At 49.5% G+C, this 24986-nt stretch overlaps 1 pseudogene; it reads left to right on the plus strand.

The window, feature by feature from the left end:
- Nucleotides 1-24986, plus strand: part of LOC141035412 (pentatricopeptide repeat-containing protein At5g56310-like) — a 172716-nt pseudogene that overhangs the window by 27439 nt on the left and 120291 nt on the right.

Consider the following 24986-nt stretch of genomic DNA (forward strand, 5'->3'; position numbering starts at 1 on the left):
GCATGACGACCAAGGCCAGGCGGTTGCCAGCGGGCGCAGAGTACCAGTTTCCTCTTTGGTGCTAAAGAGACAGGCGCAGGCGAGGAGTCCCGAGGCATCAGGCAAAGGTTTGCATATCGGTGTAGCAAGACAAAGATCAGCAGGACGGCAGGACGGAGGTCACCGCGGAGCCCACCACCAGAGCCTTTGACAGGCGAAAACCACCTTTTGTCAGGATAACTTGTACTAGTTGTGTCCCTTCAAAATTGGCCGTTGTGGGATCCCTTCCCGCCTAACATTTGGGAAGAGGACCAAGGCCTCTATACATAGAACTAGCCACCACCGTAGAGAGGGATCGAATCTTGGATCGGAGCCATTACATCCGAACCACCACACCAGCTCAACGAGCTCAAGAACACCTCTCCTCCTAAGGTTGTTCACCACTTGTACTTGTTCATCCTCAGCCTACAAGGCAATCCACCACACCACACTGGAGTAGGGTATTACATCATAACTGTGACCCGAACCAGTATAAACTCTCGCGTCTCTTGTTCCTTGGGTTCGGCGAGCTAGGCCTTGAGATCGTTGTGCGAGCGAGCTAGGGAGAGAGAGTTCTTCGTGCGCACCCCAGAGTTCGATCCTTAAGGGTTTGCCAGAACCCAGAATCCGACATTTGGCGCGTCAGGTAGGGTGCGCTGAAGCCTTTCTTCCGTCGATCCACGCCCCACTGCTCCACCGCATCCATGACTGACGCTCGCTGAGCCCGTGCTGAGCGCCGGGCCGCCCTTGCCGCCCGCGTCGCTCAGACGGCGCTTGTCGGCGGGCCTCCCCGTCGCTCTCCATCACCCGCTGCCAACGCCGCCACCGGCCCGGCGGGAAACGAGTAGCATGCTTCATCGCTGCACCCCTCCGTGCGGCGGGACGGCCGCACCGCCACTCCGTCGCTGACTCCGGCCGGCTCATCGTCCCACACTCGTCTCGCGCCCACAGAGGCGCAGGCCGCGCTGCTCATGGCACGCGAGCTCCTGCGTTACCGCCCAGTCGACGACCTCTACGAGGACTGGCTGGACTGCATCGCTGAGCTCGTCAGCGCCGCTGGGGGCTCTCCCGTGCCGTCTCTCTTGCTGCCTCGTCCACCTCCACCTGCGGGCGACGTAGCTCACGGAGCGCCTCCACCACCTCCGCACCAACCAAGACGTGCAGCCCCACAGCGCGACACCTCGTCCGCAAGAAAATGCTCCTGCACTTCCAGCACCACTGCGTCAAGACCGCGCGCCACCTGCGTCGGCGGCGCGTGGGTACCAGGATCAGTTTCCGCCTCCGCGGCGGGCTCCGGTTGCCACGGCAGGGTGTCGTTGAGGGAGTCCTGGACTAAGGGGTCCTCGGGCGTCCGGCCTGTTAGCCATGGGCCGGGCTGATGGGCTGTGAAGATACGAAGACTGCACCCGTGTCCGGATGGGACTCTCCTTGGCGTGGAAGGCAAGCTTGGCGACCGATATGTAGATTCCTTTCTTTGTAACCGACCTGGTGTAACCCTAGATCCTCCCGGTGTCTATATAAACCGGAGGACTTAGTCCGGAAACATAGATACAAATTACCATAGTCATACATGCTAGACTTCTAGGGTTTAGCCATTACGATCTCGTGGTAGATCAACTCTTGTAATACTCATATCCATCAAGATCAATCAACCAGGAAGTAGGGTATTACCTCCATAGAGAGGGCCCGAACCTGGGTAAACATCGTGTCCCTTGTCTCCTGTTACCATCGACCTTAGACGCACAGTTCGGGACCCCCTACCCGAGATCCGCCGGTTTTGACACCGACATTGGTGCTTTCATTGAGAGTTCCACTGTGCCGTCAACAACAGGATTGATGACTCGCCTCGTCCTTAAAGACAATATCACCGCCGGAGGAGAACTGGCCCCAGGCCAAACCCTCCGGCTGGGCGGCTTTACTATGACCGCCCGTTCGGCCGTTAAGCCGACGATGACCTCTCGGGCCATCGAAAATCCCCTTCGTATCGACTCCAAACACTCCAAGCAGATGGATCCGGTGGAGTTTTCGTCTTTAAACGAGCTCCTTGATCGCATCGCCGCCCTGGGAATCGCCACAAACTACGATCAGATCAGGCTTAAACCCGACCAAAGAGAAATCAAATCTCCACCAGTCACCCACCAGATACCGGTAGTCGAGGAGCAAGACAACGACTCTTCCCCTATACTGAAGACGGACTATGTCCGGATCGCCGACCCTGCAGCCGGATACCCACCAGCAAAAGGAGGTGACTGGCCTTCCGAACATAGAATCAGACGACGGGTATAAACAACCAGAAGATACTCCGGAGCCCGGACTGTTAAGTCTGCAAAACATTCAGACTCCGGATCATCGATCGGGTCAGGGTCTGAATCCAATTCCACCCACCCACCCAGACATAGGCGCTCTCATGAGCATACAACAGCAGTCTCAGGAAACGGTCCACCACTTCTGGGCCAGATTCCTCCTTGTCAAGGACAAGGTTAAAGATTGCCGCGACGAGCACGCGATATCAGCGTTCTGCAACAATTGCACAAACGAAGGAATTCTCAACGCCATTAATCGCCACCGCATACTACACTTCGCTGACTTGGCAATTATCGTACAGAAGTACAATGCAATGGAAAGCGCCTGGAGGGATCATGCAGCTTGTTGGGAGCCATCGATCCCAATTCAACCACTGGTCCAGGCGAAAAGGGCGCATCCCCATGACGCGCCAAGTCCAATAGCCAAGAAATACAAACCCATTACGCGGCGCAGAACCGTTCTGGAGGGATGGCTCGATGACCCATGCAAAATACACACAACACACAACACCGGATACCATACCAACCCACAACCTTACAGCATGTTGGATACTCCGGCAGGTAGCCAAAAGCGGCGAGGACATCCTTACCAAAAACACCCCAGAGCAACACCCTACAGAAGACGGCGACCCCAGAGTACTGACGGTCTTTGAGACATTCGCTTGAAACAATAAGCGCAAAAGGGCACTTCGCAGTCTCGCCGAAGTCTGTTAAATCGCCACAGTAAACCCTTGGAACGACACGGCTATAACCTTTAATGCCGATGACGAACCAAAATACAGGACAGTCCAAGCACCAGCCGCTTTAGTCCTCAGTCCCATCATGGACAGCTTTCGACTCACCAAGGTCCTCATGGACGGTGGCAGCGGACTAAACCTCATCTACGAGGATACACTCCACAAAATGGAAATAGGCAGGAGCCGCATCAAGCAAAGCAGCACAACCTTCCGAGGAATCATTCCCAGTCGGGAGGCGCGGTGTGCGGGAAAAATCACACTTGACGTGGTATTCGGCACGCCGGAGAATTATCGGTCCGAAGAAATCACCTTCCAAGTGGCTCCTTTCAGCAGTGGATACCACGCCCTGTTGGGGCGGGATGCTTTTACACGCTTCCAAGCTATACCTCCTTACGGGTATATGAAGCTCAAAATGCCCGGACCAAACGACATAATCACTCTTGTCAGCGATCCGGACATAGCACTCCGCGCCGAAAACAAAATCGCATCCCTGGCCCTTGAGGCATTATCTGAAGCCCTCGCGGCCGAAAAATTAAGCGCACAACACTCCACGGTGGATAGGGACGATGTGATCTTAGACAAATGACCCAAATCCACCTCCTTCAAACCGGCAGAAGAAATAGTCAAATTCCAGGTCCACCCAACGGACCCCAAGAAGACAACATCTATTGGAGCACAACTAGACCCAACGGTCGACGCCGCACTAAGGGATTTCCTTCGCGAAAACTAGGATATATTCGCCTGGCACCCTTCTGACATGCGTGGAATCCCACGTGAGCTGGCCGAACATAGCCTTAATATCTTAAAGGGATACAAACCAATCAAACAAGCACTGCGACGCTTCTCCGAGCCCAAACGCCAAGCTATGGGGGAGGAGCTGGCCAAGCTAATTGAGGCCGGATTCATCAGAGAAATAAAACATTCGGACTGGATGGCAAACTTGGTGATGCTACCAAAGAAGGACAAATCCCGGCGGTTGTGCGTCGATTTTAAAGACCTCAATAAGGCTTGCCCTAAGGATCCCTTCCCCCTCCCCCGCATTGAACAAATCATTGATGCTACAGCAGGACACGACTCACTGTGTTTCCTTGATGCATATTCCGGATACCATCAAATCAAAATGAAGGAGTCCGATCAAGCTGCAACAGCATTCATTACCCCATATGGGCCATTCTGCTTCAAGAACGCCGACGCCACGTACCAACGCATGATTCAAACATGCCTGGAGAAACAGATCGACAAGACAGTTGAAGCTTATGTGGACGACGTCGTCATCAAAACTAGGCGGGTCGAAACACTAATAGACGATTTACGTCTCACATTTGATAACCTCCGCGCGTATGACATTAAGCTCAATCCGGAAAAGTTCGTTTTCGGCGTCCCCGCTGGAAAACTGCTGGGCTTCATCGTTTCCAACAGAGGAATTGAAGCAAATCCAGCCAAAATCCGAGCTCTGTCACAATTGGCTACGCCAACAAACCTTAAATAAGTCCAAAAGCTCGCGGGTTGTGTGGCAGCTCTAAGCCGCTTTATCTCCAGATTGGGAGAAAAGGCACTGCCACTCTACCGCCTTCTACGGCGAACCGATCACTTCGAGTGGACAGACGCAGCGACAGCCGGACTGGAGGAAATAAAAACCCTTCTTGCGAGCAACCCAATCCTGGCCGCACCAAACGTCCGCGAACCGATGTTATTATACATATCGGCAACATATCAGGTGGTGAGCGCCGTGCTCGTCGTTGAACGAGAACAGGACGGACACAAATTCCCGCTTTAGAAGCCAGAGTACTACGTATCCACTGTCCTTACACCATGCAAATCCCGATGTCGGTGTCAAAACCGGCGGATCTCGGGTAGGGGGTCCCGAACTGTGCGTCTAGGATCGATGGTTACAGGAGACAGAGGACACGATGTTTACCCAGGTTCGGGCCCTCTCTATGGAGGTAATACCCTACACTACAAAAAAAGACACATCCGTGACATTTTGGGCCGAACGAAATTTTTTTCTGTCATACATATGACACTTCTATGACGATAATTGTGACAAAACCCGGTATCATCATAGATGTGGTGGGCTCCTACTTCTATGACAAAAAATCATGATAGAAAATGGGCTTTTCGTCCTGGGCGGGCCGGAGACGCAGCTGCATGACATTCTTTGGGCCGTCCATGACAGAAAAAACCGTGGTAGAAGCGAGGGCGAGGAAAATTTCGGGGAGTTCCTGGTTACGGTGGGAGGTCGGGGGCCGAGCGATGCGCATTTCTCTCGTACACGTACGCGCGTGTGTGCGAGGCGTTGGCTCTAACTGAACCCGAGCGAGGCGTTGGGTTCTAACTGAACCCGAGCGATTGAACTGCAGGCTACGCGTTACTGAAGCCGAGCGATCGTTCGATGGCTGTTAACTGAACCCGATCGAGCGATTCCTTTGCTACTGCTACTAACTGAAGCCGATCGATGCTGCCTCTGGGATGAACAGTGCGTGTTGCGGGGGGGTTTGGATGAAAAGTGAGCGGTGGCGTTGCCTCTGGATGAACAGGACCCCGTGGTGTGGTGGAGGGTTGGATGAACAGCGGACGGTGGAGGGGTGCCCGTGGAGGGGTGGTTGAACAGGACCCCGTGGTGTGGAGGGCTGGATGAACAGTAGACGGTGGAGGGGTGCCCGTGGAGGGGTGGTTGAACAGTAGCCGGTGGAGTAGCGCGCGGTGGAGGCTGGATGAACAGGAGCCCATGGAGGCTGGAGGAGGTCGACGGTGGAGATGAACAGTATCCCGTGGAGTCCCGTTTTGCGGTACGCCACACCCCTCCCGATGAACAGGACCCCCGTTTCGATCGTAGGAGGTCCGTTTCATCCGTTTTGCGGTACGCACACCCCTCCCGATCAACAAGACCCCCGTTTCGACCGTAGGAGGTCCGTTTCCTCCGTTTTGCGGTACGCCACACCCCTCCCGATCAACAGGACCCCGTTCTGAACGTAGGAGGTCTGTTTCCTCCATTGTGCGGTACGCCAGGCCTCGTTTCCATCGCCTGTTCCGTCCAAGCCCTCCCGATGAACACGACCACACATTCCGTTCCGACCCAGCCGGTTGGCTCCCACGCGTTCTGTTGCCTCCCGATGAACACGACGCATTCCGTTGCCTCCCCATGAACACGACGCATTCCGTTGCCTCCCCATGAACACGACGACAACACTGTTTCTCCGTTCCGACCCAGCCATGTCAACAAGCCCTCGCCGTACGTATGCGCGAGTAGGCGTTCGAGACCCCGCCCGTATGTACACATACATGGCCGTATTTTCTTTCTTGCACCTTGGCCGTTGTACGTACATGTACATGCTACGTGCGCGCCTCTACTACGACACGTGCGCGCCTCTACATCCACCAATATATATGTGCGTACACGTTCGCGACCAGAATGACAACGCTACGTACACTTCGACCAGGTGGGTCCCGACTGTCAGGCACTTCCTTGCGTGCGAAGATGTAGCTGGTGGGTCCCAGTAGTCAGGGGGGCGAATCGTTTTGTTTTTTTGCCCGGACGCACATCCTTGCGTGCGAAGGTGTAGCTGGTGGGTCCCAACAGTCAGGGGGAAACGTCTTTTTCGCGAAATATGGTGGCCCGTCCGGTGGGTCCCCGCTGTCAGGTGGAGGAATAATTATTTTGCGCGTAATAAGAAGGCACTTCCTTGCTGCGGCTGTGGACCCAACTGTCAGCATCTCCACACACAGTACTCTTCCGATAGAAGTCGGTCGTTGACCACATTGACCACGCCGAGAGCACCACGACGGTGGACGACGGCGAGGCCTAGGAAGGGGACGACACGGAGGCAGGGAAGACTCGGCAGTTGTTTCCCGCGTGGAGGGGAGTACGACTGTACGAGGGTTTACTGGTACGTCTGCCGTCGCCGGAGAATAACAGCAGGTGTGGGTGAGTAGAGGGATGGCTAGGCCAGCGATGGGAGTACGGTGGGGCGGTGAGGCCTGCGCGGCAGCACAGCCGGCCCGGGGAGGAGGGAGCAGGCAGTCCCGCCGGCGCTTGTTTGAGCAGCTGGAGCAGGAAGAACAGAGATTGAAGAAGCACGACGGCCGTTGGATGGACATCCAACAGTCAGTGCTTGTGCGTCAACCTTTTTTTAGGAAAGCCTCAAATCTGTGGAAAACAGCATACGGCCCATCTGCCATTATTTCTAATAACTTATAGCCCATTTGCTAATTCTTAAGGTTTTTTTGGAGCCCATATTCTTTTTGTTAGCATTACAGCCCATATTGTGGCCATGGTTAAAAAATTATACGAAATTTTGCATATTTCGGTGCGGTCCGAACTGTTTTTAATCCCGAAATTTTGACTCACATTCAAACTGATTTTAAAAATAAATGTATATCAATATAAAATCCAACAAATTCCCCATGCATAAAAATTAATGTAATTTAAAATCTTGAAATGAGCAAAAGATATTTGAAACTAATTGCCGGTTTGATGTGTTTTAAAAATGTACAACCCATTTCTCATTACTGATGGGCCATTTTCTCGGCCAGCCGAATGAAAGCTCTCCTCGTCTTGAAATATTTGCAGCCCAACAGGCCTGACAAAGCGACGTACTTGGCAAATCACAAAAAACTGGGCTGTGGCCGTGGACCCAGCTGTCAGCCTCTCCACGTACAGTACTCTTCCGATGGAAGTCGTTCCTTGACCACGTTGACCACGCCGCGCGGAGAGCACCACGGCGGTGGACGACGGCGAGGCCTAGGAAGGGGACGACATGGTGCCGGGGAAGACGCGGCAGTGGGAGCCTGCGCGGAGAGGAGTACGAGGGTTCACTGGTTCGGCTGTGGTGTGAGGCTGCCGTCGCCGCAGGGCCTGGCCAGCGGTGGGAATAGTAGGGGGCGGTGAGGCCTCTGCGGCAGCACAGCCGGCCACGGGAGGCAGGAGCATGCGGCACGACCGGCGCTGCTTTGGGCGGCTGGAGCAAGAAGACCAGAGGTTGAAGAAGCACTACGGCCGTTGGATGGACATCGTACGGTCACTGGAGCTAGAATCGTTCATATTGATTAAGTTGACAAAGCCCTTCGTCCCCGTAAACTTAGTAGGCCCGCAAGTAAGCCTCCCACCAAGGTGGGTCCCAGCTAGCCAGGGGAGTATTCATTTTTTGTGCGTAATAAGGAGGTACTTTCGGTGGGTCCGAGCTGACAGCGGGGGGAACCTCTTTTTCACGAAATACGGTGGCCCGTCCGGTGGGTCCCAGCAGTCAGGGGAAACGATTTTTTTCGCAAAATACTGGTGGCCTGTCCGGTGGGTCCCCGCTGTCAGGTGGAGGAATAATTATTTTCCGCGTAATAAGGAGGCACTTCCTTGCGGCTGCCGTGGACCCAGCTGCCAGCCTCTCCACATACAGTACTCTTCCGATGGAAGTCGGTCGTTGACCACATTGACCACGCCGCGCTGAGAGCACCACGGCGGTGGACGACGGCGAGGCCTAGGAAGGGGACGACGCAGAGCCAGGCAAGACGCGGCAGTGGATGCCCACGCGGAGAGGAGTACGTGCGTTCACTGGTTCGGCTGCGGTGTGAGGCTGCCGTCGCCGCAGAATAACAGGGGGTGTGGGTGAGTGGAGTGATGGCCTGGCCAGCGGTGGGAGTAGTAGGGGGCGGTGAGGCCTCCGCGGCAGCACAGCCGGCCACGGGAGGCAGGAGCAGGCAGCACAACCGGCGCTGCTTTGGGCGGCTGGAGCAAGAAGACCAGAGGTTGAAGAAGCACGACAGCCGTTGGATGGACACCGTACGGTCACTGCAGCTAGAATCGTTTATATTGACTAAGTTGACAAAGCCCTTGGTACGTCAACTTTTTTTTGAATGCATGCAGATCAGCTTAGTAGGCCCACAGGTCAGCTTCTGAAACGGTGCGCCCTAGATGTCAGGGGGAGGAATCATTTTTTGGGCGGGTGAAGCTAGAATATCCGAGATTGAAGAAGAAGCACGGCATCTGTTGGATGGACATCCAACGACCACTACTGCTAGAACCGTGTGTTGACTATAAGTTGACAAAGCCTTGCATACGCGTCAACTCTGTTTTTTTAGGGGACGCGTCAACTTAGTAAGGCCAGAAGTGTGTGGCAGAGAACTTATAGCCCATTTGAGATTTGTAAGAATGTGTAGCCCATTTTTGAATTCTAATGGAATTTACTACAGCCCATTTACAGTTTGTTAAAAGTACAGCCCATTTCAACCAACCGTTCAAAACAGAATTCAATAAAATTTCCCACATTTTGATGGGATCCGAAATATTTTTATCCCAAAATTTCTAGTCAGATTAAATACAATTTCAATATAAATTTATATTACGTAAAAATCCAACAAAACATTGCGCTCGCAACAATTAATGAAATTAAAATTTTCAATATCCAAAAACAATATTTTATAAAGTAATCACGTGTTTGGTGCATTTTTATAACTAGTTACTGCCCAGTTTTTATAATTACATCCCATTTATTATTTCTTAAAGTCCATTTTCTTGTTAAGCCTAATGCATCCCTCCTAGGAAAGATTTGCAGCCCAGCGGGGCGGAGAATAACAACTTGACCTTGCCTGGCTAGCCATTTTCAGCTTGAAAAAAATTAATATCTGGGCTGGATATCTGGCCTGGGTTAGACGGGCCACAGCCCGCCCAGTTAATACCTGCAGCGATGTTTTCGTTGTTGTTCAGAGGACAAAAATTAATATCTGGGCTAAACATCGAAAAACTCTGCAGTGCTCACACCTCAAAAACACAAATACTACTTGAGCTGCTTGGTCCCAACTGTCGGCCGCTTCTTGTGCAATTCTCTCGTTTATTGACTACTACATAGGTGGACAATGGTGTGGGACCGTGATGTCAGGAAACCAGGAGGAAGCAAAATAAATTATATATATATATATATATATATATATATATAAAATAAGGAGGCACTTGCGTACGTGAGGCTATGGACCTGGTGGGTCCCCATTGTCATCCTCTCCAAGTAAAGTCATCTCCTCGCCCGCGCGCGCTTTCCGCCCGAAATAGTCAGCGCCGCCCGCCCCGCTTCCCGGTGCAGGCGATTGCTCCGCCTTCAAACGAGACAAGTGCCGTCCGTCCGTCCATCTGCCGCCCACATTAATAATACGCGGTTGCCGAGGCGGCTACTCCGGCGCCACACGTCCGTCCCTCCGCCCGCCCACCATTGCTATATAAACTGCCGCGCCGGCAATAGCCGCAGTCATCCGCATCCGTTCCCTTTCTCCTGTCCACACCACTACTGCCCACCATGGCTTCCTCGCGCTCCAACGCTCTTCGGGACGGGCGGACGACGAACCACAAGGAGATGTCAGCCATTGTTGCCGACCGGCTGGCCGACAGGTAGCTGGAGGACGAGGACGTCCCAATGGAGAACATGGTAGTCGACGATCCGGCGCCAACCCCCTCCTCCGCGCCATCCTCGCCGGTGCATTGCACCATGACCATCAGCGAGGCCCGTGCCCAATATATGGACAGGGTGAGGCAGATGCGTGAGGAGCAGTTCCGGGAGGCGCAGGCCGACGCCGCCTACAACCACCATCTCCTCCAGGAGCACCTGCAGGCGGAGGAGAAGATCGCCGCGGAGCTCGACTCGTACTGCTCCGCCCGCAAGGGCTGCCTCGAGCGCTGGCGGTACCGCATGCGGGTGGCGGAGGCTGCGGCCGCGTACAAAGAGGCTAGCAAAGAGGGCGATGAAGCGGGCGAGGCGCTGTTTGGCGAGACCGAGGACGAGGCAGAGGACAATGCCGGCTCCGACGAGTCCCTGCTCCGCTGGCGTCGACGAGGCCCTGCTCCGCCGAGGCCCCGCGGCGCCAACAACGAGGCAGAGGACACCGCCGGCTCCGCCGAGGCCCCGCCCCACCAACAACGAGGCAGAGGACATCGCCGGCTCAGCCGAGGCCCCACCCTGCCGGCAACGTGGGGGAGGATTTCCACCGCTCCGCTGAGGCGCCGCCCGCCGGCAACGAGACAGAGGACATCGTCGGCTCCGCCGAGGCCCCGCCCCGCTGCCAACGAGGCCGCGCCACACAGAAAACGAGGAAGAGTAGAACACGGTAGGTTGCCGCCGCTCGGGTCCAAGTAAGGCCACCGCTGCTACCCTCCGGTTGAAGCCAAGCTAGGCGGGTTGACCATTGACGGCCGGTTAGCTTTTGGCGGCGACGTGGAGTCGGAGGGCTGCGCTGGAGAAGAACGCTGCTTCTACTTAACTGCTGGTGCAGTTGGCTGACTGACACGTGGGCCCAACAGGCCACATGTCAGGTACGCAACTGCACCTGCAGTTAAGTCACTGAAGCTTCTGTTCGGCTCAGCGGGACACAGGTGGGTAGCTTCGGTTAATTAATTATACCTCCAGCGCACCCCTTTTTAGTTGAAGAATGTATGAAATGTAATGAAATCCGGCATGTTTATATGATATCCGACAGTGTATGAATGAATTTATTTTGATTAGTTCGAATTCCTGTATCACTGGGATTGGATGAACATGCAAAACAATACGTACTAGCATTATTCCCAGGGTGATCACCTCGTTTGCAGCAGTTTCACATGTACTCCCTCCGGTCCTTTCTAGTCTGCATACAAGTGTTGTCTGCAGTCAAAGTATCTCTACATTGACCAATCTTATACAAAAAAGTATGCACTTTCACAATGTGCGAAGTCAAAAGGAACAGAAGGAGTACAAAGAGTTTGAGCAGCTTTTTAGCGTTTCTGTACATTGCAATCAAACACACAGGCCTGGCAATTCATAGAGAACATTCAAAACAATCGATGATTATGCATCTCAGCTACTCACATGTCAGAGGCAATATTTACTTCACAACTAAAGAATAAATAAAAAATTGATCGACGCTGCTGACAGCAAAGGGCGTCCCATTCGAAAATATCAAACGCATGTCTTGCTAAAATCAATGAGCAAAATTTGACAAGGTTGTCCCATTCCAAAATATCAAATGCCTACGATTGTGGAATGGGCAGGGTTTGCCATCAGTTCGGACATTGACATGGCACCTCGTGCTAAATAAACCAGCTGTTCTTTTTGTGCAGTTCCACCAAAATCAACCAAATTCGCGCGTAGCTTGTATGATTTCGCCCTTATATGTTGCAACGCCTTGAACTTATCGGCACCTCCTTTCTTGTGGTGGAAATGAATGATTCGATGTATTCATGAACATTTTGTGCAGTTCCCATTGAAATCAAGCTGAGCACCCCTGTTTGCACAAATACAAAAAAGTGATTAGTATAAAGCAAACTGTACTATGAATTGACAGTTTCAACAGGCACATACATGGTCCATGTAGAGCACACTTTTAGAAAAATGGAACTCACCAGGAAGAATCCTAGAACAACATTGTACTCGCGCATCACAACAAAAAAATGGAGATTTGTCAGTCCTTCTGAGCTGAAGTTAGTTTGGTCTTGTGGGGAGTAATGTAACCATCCTTCAACTGCTCCTTGTGAAATATCCTTATCTTACCTCAATGGGATATTACGGTGCACATACAGATTGGAAGTCTTGTCTCCATTTGTGCAGTTCACTAAAATCTAGCAACATTATCGTACAAGTAGCACAACATATGAAAGCACACTGCAAAATCATGTGAAAGAAGGCTAGTACTGACCTCTCATGATGCGGAATTCAAACAACTCACAAGAAGAAGATCTGAACCAAATTCGCCTTAACGGATAGGAAGTAAGATCTCCTCTTGTGCAGTTCCACTAAGATCAAGCAATCAAGCAACGTTGTCGGTGTGAGATTTTGGTTGAACTGCACAAAACACTCTTAAAAGAGAAGTGTTTTGTGCAGTGCAACAAAAGGTCACAATGGCAACGAGGTGAAGTAGATAACCCTGTTTACACAGAGGTGCAAAGGAAACAATTAGTGGTCAATAACGGTGGATGACACAGAAGCCAACAAAAAGAAGCATCTACCTTATCTAAATGGGAAAGAAAGCAAGACAGTAGCATTTCTCAAACGGTGGCATTGATTAATATTAACATAGAGATTATATTAACAATAAAATTCGTTAAACATGTAATTTGCTTTTAACTGTGGCATTGCATCAATTTTCCAGCGGCATTATTAGAGGGTGTTTGTTTACAGGGACATTTTGGTGTAGGGACTAAAAAAACTCCGTGTCAGTCCCATCTAAATCAAACAGGAGGGACTTTTAGGGACTAAAAGTGGGCATTTGGGACTAAAGAAAGAAGACCCCGAGGGAGTCTTTTGGGACTTTTTCCAACAGTTGCCCCTGCCACGCATCGCACCTTGTCTCTATTAGTTCATTACTAGGGGTAACATGGTCTTTTAGCATGTCATTTAATAACCTCTAGTCCATGTTTAGTCCCTGGAACCAAGCAGGTAGGGACTAGGGAGTTTTTAACCAAACAGGGCCTTAGATTAACAACAGCTAATGAGTTGCATGGGACAGTGGACGCACCAGCACCATGTGCATCTACCGATGTACTGTGGTCATGCACAGTCTGTTGCAACAAAGAACAAACAACCAAGGAGCATATTTGTGTTGGTCCCAATTTTGTTATCTTTAGACACCTTTCCCTATGTGAGCGCAGCAAATCTAGTCCTGCTCAAACTCTACAGCTTTGTCCCTTCCTTTCCTTTTTGAACTAGTACTTTTGCCCCTTCCTTTCCTCTTTGAACCACGTCCTAGATTTATGCGATACAACTTTCCCCACTACTTTCCCCCATTCCTTTCCTCTTTGAATCACGTCCTAGATTCATGCTATACAACTTTCCCCCTTCATTTCCTCTTTGAACCACGTCCTAGATTCATGCTATACACAACTTTTCCCACTACTTTCCCCACTCCTTTCCTCTTTGAACCACGTCCTAGATTCATGATATACATGCAGCTAGAGCAATGCATGTGGAGTAAGTAAATTATACCTTAAGGTTCTTGGGGCGTGGTTCGGTGGGCGACGGGACGGCGGCGAAGAAGAAGGGGTCGGAGGCCCTCCCGCGCCGCCGCTGGGTGGAAAGTGAACAGCTGCGCCAGTAGTCCCTCGCCGACGGCGACAACGTTAAGCCTCCTTCCCTTCCCAGCGGACGGATCCTGCCGGCTCTTTGAGCAGCAGTGAGGGGAGAGAGAGGCCAACGAAGTCTTGTTGAGATCTGGAGAGGGCGAGAGAGTGTGAAGAGAGCAACTACAAGCGTTGAGGCTCCAGCGGGAGAGGGCGAGAGAGTGTGAAGAGAGCAACTACAAGCGTTGAGGCTCCAGCGTGTATATATATACTGGAGAGAGAGTGTGAAGCGTGCAAACCCTAGAAAACATTTTGACCAGTCAAAGAATCCTCCTGGCACAAATTATGCTCAAGTGTAGTTATCGAACCCGAGACCTCAAGTTTGATGAGCGAACAGGCTAACCAGCTACACAACCCTCCCATTATGTTCAACGAGAGGGAAATAACCTTTTATACATTCCTGCATTCGTGTGACAAGCATGCCGTGTTTTTCTGTGTGTGTGGGAGTCATTGGGATTTCAATCATAATCGTGTCATGTGGCTTTGGTGGTAAGACTATCCACAGTGGTGCAGAAATAATGCAGCCTTAGTCACCTTACCTCTCTCCACGTAGTACGTTGGGTCCCACCAGTCAGAGGGTGAAACAAACAAATTAATAAGAAAAATTAAAAGCGCCAGCGGTGTATCTTACCTCGCACATCTCGCTACTGCTCGGGAACACTGTCCAATTGATCCCTCTGTTCGCTCACATACTATTTTAAGTGAATCCTTATTATAACATGCACACAAATTTTGGGCACTTGTATTCGACTTAAGTCAGTGTGCCACCGTATCTCGTATACTTACTACTCCCTCCGTCTAGGTGTAATAAGTCACGTTAGAAGGTGCAACGGGACTAAGGTGCGTGCGTGTGCGTGTGCGTGTGTGTGTGTGTGTGTGTGTTTAACAGCATGTGTGTGTTAGAGAGAGCGACAGATCGACCTACTCCTACAGAGAGATGTTGTGTAGTGTATGATTTTAGCCGCGAGAGTCGGTGCATCCTCTCGTTTCCGAGCATGTCCGGTAGGGACATGCGGACAACAGCCACGCCCGCTCCTGACCAGCCTGGCCCACCCAAAGCCCCTCCATCCCCCGCGCGCGCTTCCCGCCCGAAACGGTCAGCGCCGCTCAAAAGAATTGGTGGCGCATTCATGCCCGGGCAGAGCGGACGCGACCTCTCACTGGCGCAAGAGTGATGGTTGCTTCGTCCGTCCAACTTACTGATGGGTCTATGTGATTTGATGGCTCATTGGTCTTTATTACTGAGGTGGTAGGACTACGGGATGTCCCACGCTTTCAGCGAAAGGAGGTACTACTACTAGATTACAATTTTCTCCATTCTTACAGCGGAGGCGTGCAAGAGCACTGAAAACACGCAGGCTCAGTGATTACATGGCCCACCTCACACTATCACCGTGCGACACCTAACTCTTTACATAGTACTCCCTCCGTTCCTAAATATTACTAGATGAGTCCCCGCGCGTTGCCACGGAACATCGGTATATCTCTCTGCGCAAAATTATCGATTTCATAGAACTAAAAAAACTCTATAACCGCATGACAAATGTGGTAGCCAAACTAAATAAACTCCCATCATCATTTAGATCATCCCACATAAGGAAAAAAGATCAGCCAACTCCTACTGCATAATGGGATTATATTTTTCTTTTTGACATGTTAATGGGACATAAAAGCTCACTTACATGCATGCTACCGGTGCATGCTTGCATGCAGACATGTTGATGTGATTTAAAACCCACTCACATGCATGTGCCACGGTATTTCTGCATGCTTGCATGTGGCTTACTGCGGAGCCTCTCAACGTCTAGATCAGACGGCTATTATGGACTAATTTACTTCATCTAACGGCTACATCAATTTTGATGATGTGGCTCAAGGAGAGGATAGAGAATTCCTAGTAATGGGGGCTAGCTATTACTAGTAGATAAGTCTTTGTAGAGATTCCACAACATACGAAACAAAATGAATGAATCTACACTTAAAATGCATCTATATACATCTGCATGTGGTTCATGGTGAAATCTCTACAAAGACTTATATTTAGGAACAGAGGAAGTACTAGTATAGTACGTACTGTAATTTATCAGCGAGATAAATTTGTACAATGCTATGAAGCTTCCAGCTTCTGTTACATGTATCTTGCGTCCAAGGTTGCCCGTTGCAACATTCCATCAAATACAAAGGAGACTAACATGCATGCTATTGCATCTCAATGATTGACAGATCATAGCAAATATGTACTCCCTCCGTTCCAAAATAAGTGTCTCAACTTTGTGCAAACTTTAGTACAAATTTGTACTACTACTAAAGTTGACACTTATTTTGGAACAGAGGCAGCTAAAGAAAAAAAACGATCCATGCAGTCCCTAGCCCTTGAATCGTGAACCTTGACCAGGCTTCAATTTGCTGGCAACGTTCGAGCTTCCTAATAAATGAAGTTTGCAACCTTTTGACCATCGGATCATTTTGTGCAGTTTCAACAAAATCGAGATGAGCATCCCTGTGGCAAAGAAATTGAAGAGGCGTGATTAGAATAAGATTACTGGGACTAGTTGATGAGACATAAACTCATCACAAATACAGTACGTAGAAGCCAGTAGAGGTATGTGCGGGGCAAAGAAGTAGAGAAATATCCACAGGGAGTGATGTGGGCAGCTGGAGCAGTGGTGCAAGCCGGCTGTAAAGGGAGTTGTACCTGAGGGACGTAGCACAACCTTGAGGAGGGCGGCGGGAGGCGGCAACTGCCCACGTCATGGCAGTGAGCAAGGGACAAAGGCAACCTCACCGGCTTTGTGAGAGAGAACGGCGGGGACCCCTGATCGGGACGTGCCGACAGTGGGTTTTCACCGTCGGCGACGGCCACCGCATCTACACTAAGCATCCACCCCTTCCCCAAGCGGGCGTGATCTGCCGGGATGTTAGAGATGTGGCCACAGTCATTTTGTGCGAGAGAGTGTGAAGAGAGCAACCCCAGAAAGCAACCGTATAGGCTTGCCCGTCCTGACTATGTATATAGTGGAGCGGTTTCCTTTTCTCTCCATATGAACCTATCATATTGCGTACGTGCCACTGAAGAAAAAAAACTTTATTTATAAATGACGCGGCACCTACTACTCGTTCTCCTATAACCTTGTGCTTGGCATCTCCAAAATATTAACCTTGCGATTGGCTCTTCGCCTCTTCAGGAAGTCGAGCAATAATGGTAGTGCAGTATATATCGTTCTGGCTATATGAGACCGAATGAATTGCTGCGCGTCCACCACATGGGCAAGGGTCGAGGGGCGAGGGAGAGTGCTACATACGGAGCAAAATGAGTGAATCTACACTCTAAAATACGTCTATATACATCAGTGTTTGGAGTATGTACTAGTAGTTCATATTGAAATCTACTAAAGGACATATATATTCCAAACAATATGATATAATCTCTATAACCAAGGTAGTAGGGACGAGGAGTAAACGGAGGGAGTAGTAAATTTTTCTCCTCGTCCTGCGAGCCACCGCGCCCGTGGGCGGGGGAGACGGCGTACTAAGCAAGCTTCTCCTCGTTCTGCGAGTTGACGGGACACATCAAAAGTACTCCAGTGTATAGAGCCTTGCCTCTAAGGTAGGCCCCACATGGTTTGCCTCTTTTTTTAACATAACACGTCAAGTCGCGATTTGTTTGTTCACCCGTGGTAGACGATCCTCCCTCCACCAACTGGACAACCAGTACACGTGCCAAATTACCACGTGGGCTGCCTTTTTCGTACATAAATGAGCTCCACTGTGTACCGCACGGGTGTGGTTGGGAAAGAGACGGGAGTACGTGCGCCGTGCATGCACCTCTTCTCTTCGTGCACGTCCCCCACCTACGTGGGTGTGTGTGAGAGATACAAACCGCGTTCGTGAGTGTTTTTTGTTTTGGGGTGGGGGGTGGGGTGGGGGGTTGATTTCGTGAATTATTTGTGGGAATATGTGTCGATGACATCTCAAACAAAATTTTGCATGCAATGTGTGTGAAATGGAGGCCTATCCATACCATACATAGAGGGTCGGGCAATCCACGAGAAGAGAGGGAGGGGTCATAGCTATCGATAGAGTCGAAGAGAGGATCAAGTGGGTAGGTGCGAGATCGATGAAGAGAGCCATCGAAATTGTGTGTGTGATATAGGGCGACTGGCCTACCAGAACGTTAGAGGGCACATGTCAAGTTTGTGTGTGGCAGGGAGACATGACTAGAGCGCTCGATGTATCGGTGTGTGTGGGGGGGGGGGAGGGGGTGGGGGGAGGGGTAGGCAGAGGCCTAACTATAGAGGTAGAACGACTCGTATATGTGTTGAGAAGGAGAGACCCAGCTATGTCTTGAGGGAGATCGGTCGACATCCGTACATAACTGAAGGACGGGAAATATGATGGGACAGAGAGAGAGGAGAGAGAGAGGGAGGGACAGGGAGGGAGAGGGGTAGAGTGCTGGATGGGTGATGGAGTTGCTTCTCGAAGATGGTGGGAGAGGCCTACTAGACAAACTGAGGGTGGAACTGCAATGTTATCAATAAGAGTGGGGATGTGTTTCTGTGTGTGCCTGTGCGTGATAGATCCGTCGAGACGCATCCATGGATGATGAAGGGGAACCATGTGTTTGGTAAGCAGACCTAACAAGATCGGTAGATCAATTGTTGTTTGTCAGAGGAAGGGAGAGACACAACTAATGAGGTAGATCGATTGACGTGTGGGTAAAAACGAGTTATAAGGACCTAGCTAGCTATATGTATAGCGAGAGATCGGTTGGTGTACGTCCATTTGTTAGAGGCAAATAAGGCCCAGCGAGAGGGATAGACAGAGAGAATGGAGCTAGGAGGTGGTGCGAGAGGCCCAACTACTAGCTAGATAGGGGGAGGTGTGTGCGGTTGTGAGATCGATGAAAAGAGGGGCGAGAGTTTACACGTGTGTCTGACCGTATGAGAGACACGAGGCAAGGACACATAAAGGAGGAGATTGAAGGTTCGTGTGTATGTTGTGCAGGCATCGCTGGAGAGGTTTATCGATCGGTGTGTGTCGGAAAGGAGTTGTGGAGACTCTGGGAGAACGACCTAAAGAAAAAAAATGAATGTGCCCGATGGATAGAATACCGAGGGAGGGGGAGGGCGAGGAGGGCGTGTGCATGCACGAGAGAAAGTTAGTGGTAGCTACAAAGGTTAGAGGATTGTGTGGGTGTAAGAGACTAACAAAGAGATCATAGTGTTTTAAACATTGCATGCATGAATATAGCGGTGATACACGTGTTGTGCACATATTATACCATAATGTGATAATGCATGGCGTTTGCAACTCACAGCGCCGAACAATCTAAACCATACTATACATCAAACAATCTCACATTTTATTTGAATTTGTGATAATGTGTGGCGTTTGCCGCTTACAACTAAATATCGAACAATCTAAACAATACTATATATTGAACATTCTCACATTTTATTTGAATTTGTGGTAATGTGTGGTGTTTGCTACTCACATCTAAATACTTGTAGGCGTAGGGGGCGGGGCACCATACATAATGTGATAAACACATTATACATATGAGACATGGTTTAGATTATGAAGATCTAGCTAGAGCTAGAAATGTAATGTGATTTGAAATCAAAATAAAGTGGATTCAACAAATCTAGTTCGAGTTCATATAGTACACATAGTTCATATGTAACTCGAGACTAATCATGTGGTGTGCTGTGAAGATAATACACAAACGATGGTTTAACTTGACAATAATGATGATTGTAGATCTTATTAAAACAAAGAAACGAATTCAAATGCTTTGACTTCACAACAATCATTACTGTAGATCTTATTCAAATAGACAAACGAATTCAAATTTAGTTCATATTGAAGCGGTAGTATATACGTTTGGAATGCACTAAAACGTTCATTTGAGTAGTAGGTTGCATGCATTATACACGTAGCGAAATATTTTAATTGAACATAACATGAATTCAAAGTTTTGAATGACATTTGTAGTGCGCATTGATTTGGTACAGTACACGTGAGGCTTGTCCGGAAATTTCAACCCGCGCCTTGTTAGCCCGAAATATTTCAGATATACTTTTGTCTCGTTGTGCTCCGACAACTCCCTCCATCTCAACCCGCGCCTTGCTATTCCGAAATTACAACGCGCGCAAAAACTCCCACCTCCTGTGAAATTCCGACACGCGGAATGCCCGTGCTACCCCTGAACCGAAAGAACCGCCTCAAATCGGTGGGGTACTTTCGTAACTTACCCCACATTTTGGAGAAGCGCGTCTGTAAGCCATGGTTCCCCACTGCCATCCCATCCGCCCACCCATTCGTACACCGAGGCCGCGAAAACCCGCGACGAAACCCCACACGCTGCTCCGTCCGCCACCCAGCCGGAGCCTCTTCCCCGACGACGTTGTCCACAGCAACACCTCGACGTCCCTCATCCACCGTACAGGATGAGGATCCGTCGTCGATCTCATCGTCCCACCGGTTCAGCCACCCCATCCTCCACCTCCAAGGAGTTGCCCCGACGTTCCCCTCGTCTTTCGTGCCACCTCCATTCCCACACCGCCGTCTTCACCTGCACCACCGGAAGAGCATCATCATCACCGTTTCCTCGGATGAAGCTGCGGCCTAATCGGCGCCACCAAAGAGGTTGTACACTAATCGCCGCATTTTCTTCTTGATTCGATCTCACGGTGCTGCCGGCGCTTGGTCCCGAGCCGAAAAGGCGCGGCTCCATCCACGGCGGCGACGTCCACATCAGTAGGAGCTGCTGCTGCTTTAGCTCTCGCTCGCGCTGCTGCTCTGCTCTTGCTCTCGGTCCCTTGCCTTGTCTGAATCGACTTTTGGGTCAGTCGATTTTCAGGGGGTGGGGGGGGGGGGGCTCGCCGGGGTGAAGGAAGAACCTGTCGCAGTGGGGAGGGGGGCTCGCCGGAGAGGTACCCCACTATCTATCTTAGGGTTCAGGATGGGGGCGGTGGTCGCCGGCGTTGGTGTGGCGGTGGCGTGGGGATCGCCGGAAAAAAAGCTCGGCACGGGGGGCCTAGAGGGATGGCGGGGGCGGCGGCGAACCGGCGGTGGGGAGTGTTTTTTGGGCGGGCGGGGCGGCGCACCGCCGGCCGCGGGCGGCGGGGGGCTGCTGTTTGGCCAGTGGTGGCTGGCGGCTCAGGGGGGTGGAGGTTGAAGATGAACCGCAGGCCCTTGATTTCGTATCCAACGGCTGCAAAATCGACTGACCAGAGATGAAAAAGTCAGTCGACCGACGTGTAGCCTCACCTTGCTAGTGCGTTCAGTTTCGACAGCAAAATTCAGTTTCGACAGCAAAATTCAGTTTCGAAAGTTAAGTTCAGTTTCGACGGTTAAGTTCAGTTTTGCCAGTTAAGTTCAGTTTCGACAGTTAAGTTCAGAGATGAGCGGCTGATGTATTTTACATCTAGCACTTTGTGTTTATGTATTTTACGTCATGTATTGGAGATGCTATTAGAATTCCACTCAGGTTAACGTTATTCGTTGTCTCTCTTGTCCTGCTTCAGCCTCGGCGTCGTACAACTCACCGGAGCTGCTCCAACGGCGAAACCCTCCATCACAGCGGAGTAGTACCTCGGGCTCCATCTCCAGACGCCTAAGATCTTCTTCCCCTCCTCCGACAGCAAAGTCAGCCGGAGCATCCTCACCGGCCAACCCAATCACGCTGAGATCGACATGGCTTCGCCAAAAAGGTTGTACACTTGTTGCATCTCTTGTTTACTCTACATGTTATATATATTGTCCACTGAGCACACGGATTTGTTCCTTTAGTGTCTCCTTGAAAGAAAAAACGTAGGAATTTTAATTTTCACTTGTCCTCCTTTTCAAATTCCTATTCATGAAGCACAAGACTAAGAGATAGTAGCATAATAGCATTATAACCGTACATTTTCTTGTGGTTTGACTTAATCTCACCATGCTTCTTTGCATCCTGTGATCTTCCAATTGTTGTGAATCAAACACCCAGATTGGCAGAAATCCTGTGTTTTTAAATTCTCTATTTTGCACATGCATTCCTATCCTATTCCTGTCTATTTCCTATGCCTGCATTGTTGGAATCCTCCAATTCAAACGAGCCCTTACAGAATTACTTCTCTTACAGATAGTTGTCAAAGAAAACCTTGCGTGGTTTGTCCCGCTCCTGCTGCGCCGTCGTCCACCCCAGCTTAGCTGCTCCAACGACAGAAGGGTCCAGCACAGCAGGGATCCGGCCTCCAGACTGTCTTTCGCCGCCTCAGATCTTCTTCCCCACAGCTGGCAGCCATGAAAACTGCATTACCATCATCAACCGAGCAGATGACCTCGAGGACTACACGGGTCCGCAAGAGAGGTCGTACTCTTTCGTGTCTGCTTACGTTATGCATCGCTTAATATTACATGCTACTTTATACCGATTAGACTCTGAGTCAGCTTCAAACTAATGGTCAAACTTGAGTTTTTAAATGGTTGTCTACTATCTGGTTAATCTCCGGTGTCTACTATGAGTTTCATGTTGGGTGGGAAACAAACAGTAAAGAAGCCATTATCTGTATTTTTTAGCTGAAGCCATTATCTACCTACTATTATTGGTTTTGGGTCTATCCGCAGGTTGCTACCATCACTCTGGATTTCTGCATGCACTCCTTACATAATCTCACTATGTTTTATTCCTATGCATGACAGTTATTGTAAACAATGGAACTGAACATGTAGAGCAAAAGAGACAAGCCTTGCGTGGCAATAAAATTTCATGCAGACGTCGCTCCATGGTAGGCGCAAAGGCAGCCCCCCTCCACGCATTTCGGATTGTAATCGAGAGGAAGATATGTGTTCTGAGGGGGATTCAGAAGGAGAAGACAACTCCTATTTACCCCCTGAGGTCTTCGCTCTAACTTGGCATGCCGATGTTGGTTATATAATGCATATGGTGTCTTGCATTGCTTACTTTATACATCAAATATGTCATCTGCTTAGTTTAGACATCCTTTGTGCGAATGCCATCTGTTTAGTTTATTCATCGTTTATGTGAATTATGCAACGCCATCTTGTTTAGCCAGGCATCATATATGTGAATTTTGCAATGTCATCCTGCTTAGCCAGTCATCTTATATGTAAATTATATCAGGCCATCCTTTTTTTCGTTACATATTACATTTGTCAACAATGTTAGTACATTCAACTGCTCTTCGTGTGCATCAGCCATTTGACACGGTGATGGCAAATTCTGGAGTGAAAACAAGGTCTTCAGAGCAGACTATGCTATCTGACGAAGCGCATATCTCGCTGGTTACGGATAGCTCCTCAGAGGAGGATTCAGAGACAGATGACCAGTCCTATTCCCCCCTGAGGTGTATGCTCTAACTTGGCAGGGTTATGTTGCTCATATCGTGCGTATGGTGTCTCGCATTGCTATGTCATTTGATTAGTTTAGACATGCTTTGTGTGAATGCCACCTGTTCAGTGTCTAATTACCATATATGTGAATTATGCATTGCCATCTTGTTGCAAGACATTATATATGTGAATTATACAATGCTATCTTGTTGCAAAGGCATTATATATGTGAATTATGCAATGCCATGCTGTTTAGCCAATCATCATGTATGTGAATTATATCATGCTATCATTTTTTTTGTATTACGTGTTCCATTTGTCGACAACGTTTGTATATTCAACTACTCTTCCTGTGCATCAGCATTTGAAGCGGTGATGGAAGTATCTGGAGTGAAAACAAGGTATTCAGAGCAGACAATGCTACCTGCTAAAGCAGACATCTTGCTGGTTACAGAGAGCTCCTGAGAGGAGGATTCAGAGACTGATGACCAGTCCTATTTCCCCCCTGAGGTCTATGCTCAAACTTGGCAAGGTTATATTACCCATGTCATGCATGTTTTCTTGCATTGCTTAGTTTTTACATCATATATGGATTGCCATCTGCTTACTTGCTTACTATATAAATCATATATTTGAATTATATCATGCCATCATGTTTACATAGTACATACACATCATCTATCTGAATTATGGCATGGCAACCCATTTAATAAGGACATCATATAGTTATATCATCTCATCCTGTTTAGTGTTTACAGTCATCATATTTTGAATTATGGCATTCTATCCGTGAATGTATGTGAATTATGGCATGCCAACCTATTTAATAAACACATTATATAGTTATGTCATGTCATCCTGTTTACATAGTCTCATATTTTGAACTATGTCTTTCCATCTTTTTTAGTTTGCCATCATAATGTGAAATTGTGTCATGCTATCCTGTTTAGTTAGCCATCATATATGTGAAATTGTGTCATGCTATCCTGTTTGGTTAGACAACATAAATATGAATTATTTCATGCCCTCTTTTATTCCCCACTATCCACTGCACCTGTCTATCATACAATGTCTATACTTTCAATTACTTTTCTTGTTTATCAGCCATTTGAATTGGAGAGCGTGATGGCAGTATCTAAGGGAGTAACAACACGGTCTTCAGAAAAGATAGTGCTACCAGTTGATGCAGATAGAACCACGGTTGTACTTGCCCAAGGACCAGATCCACCACACATAACCCAGACTCTCGCAGATTATAACCCTACCCAGTTGGACAGAGAACCAGCTACACCCCTTCTAACACAACACCGTCTCCACCATAGAGCACCCAAACACGAGAAGTTAGTAAGGGAACTGCAGTGCCCAAAGCACGAGGACCACCACTCCGAATCCCAACTGAACGCTTAAAGGACAAGAAGATTTGTTCTCAGGTCAGGTTCTGTAGCTATGGTTCATACTCCTTTGCTCTTGCATTACTGTATTTACTCATACCAACTATTTTCAATTTTGAAGGATGGAATTGAAACT

Source organism: Aegilops tauschii, chromosome 1 (assembly GCF_002575655.3).
Source record: "Aegilops tauschii subsp. strangulata cultivar AL8/78 chromosome 1, Aet v6.0, whole genome shotgun sequence".
NCBI lineage: Eukaryota > Viridiplantae > Streptophyta > Magnoliopsida > Poales > Poaceae > Aegilops > Aegilops tauschii.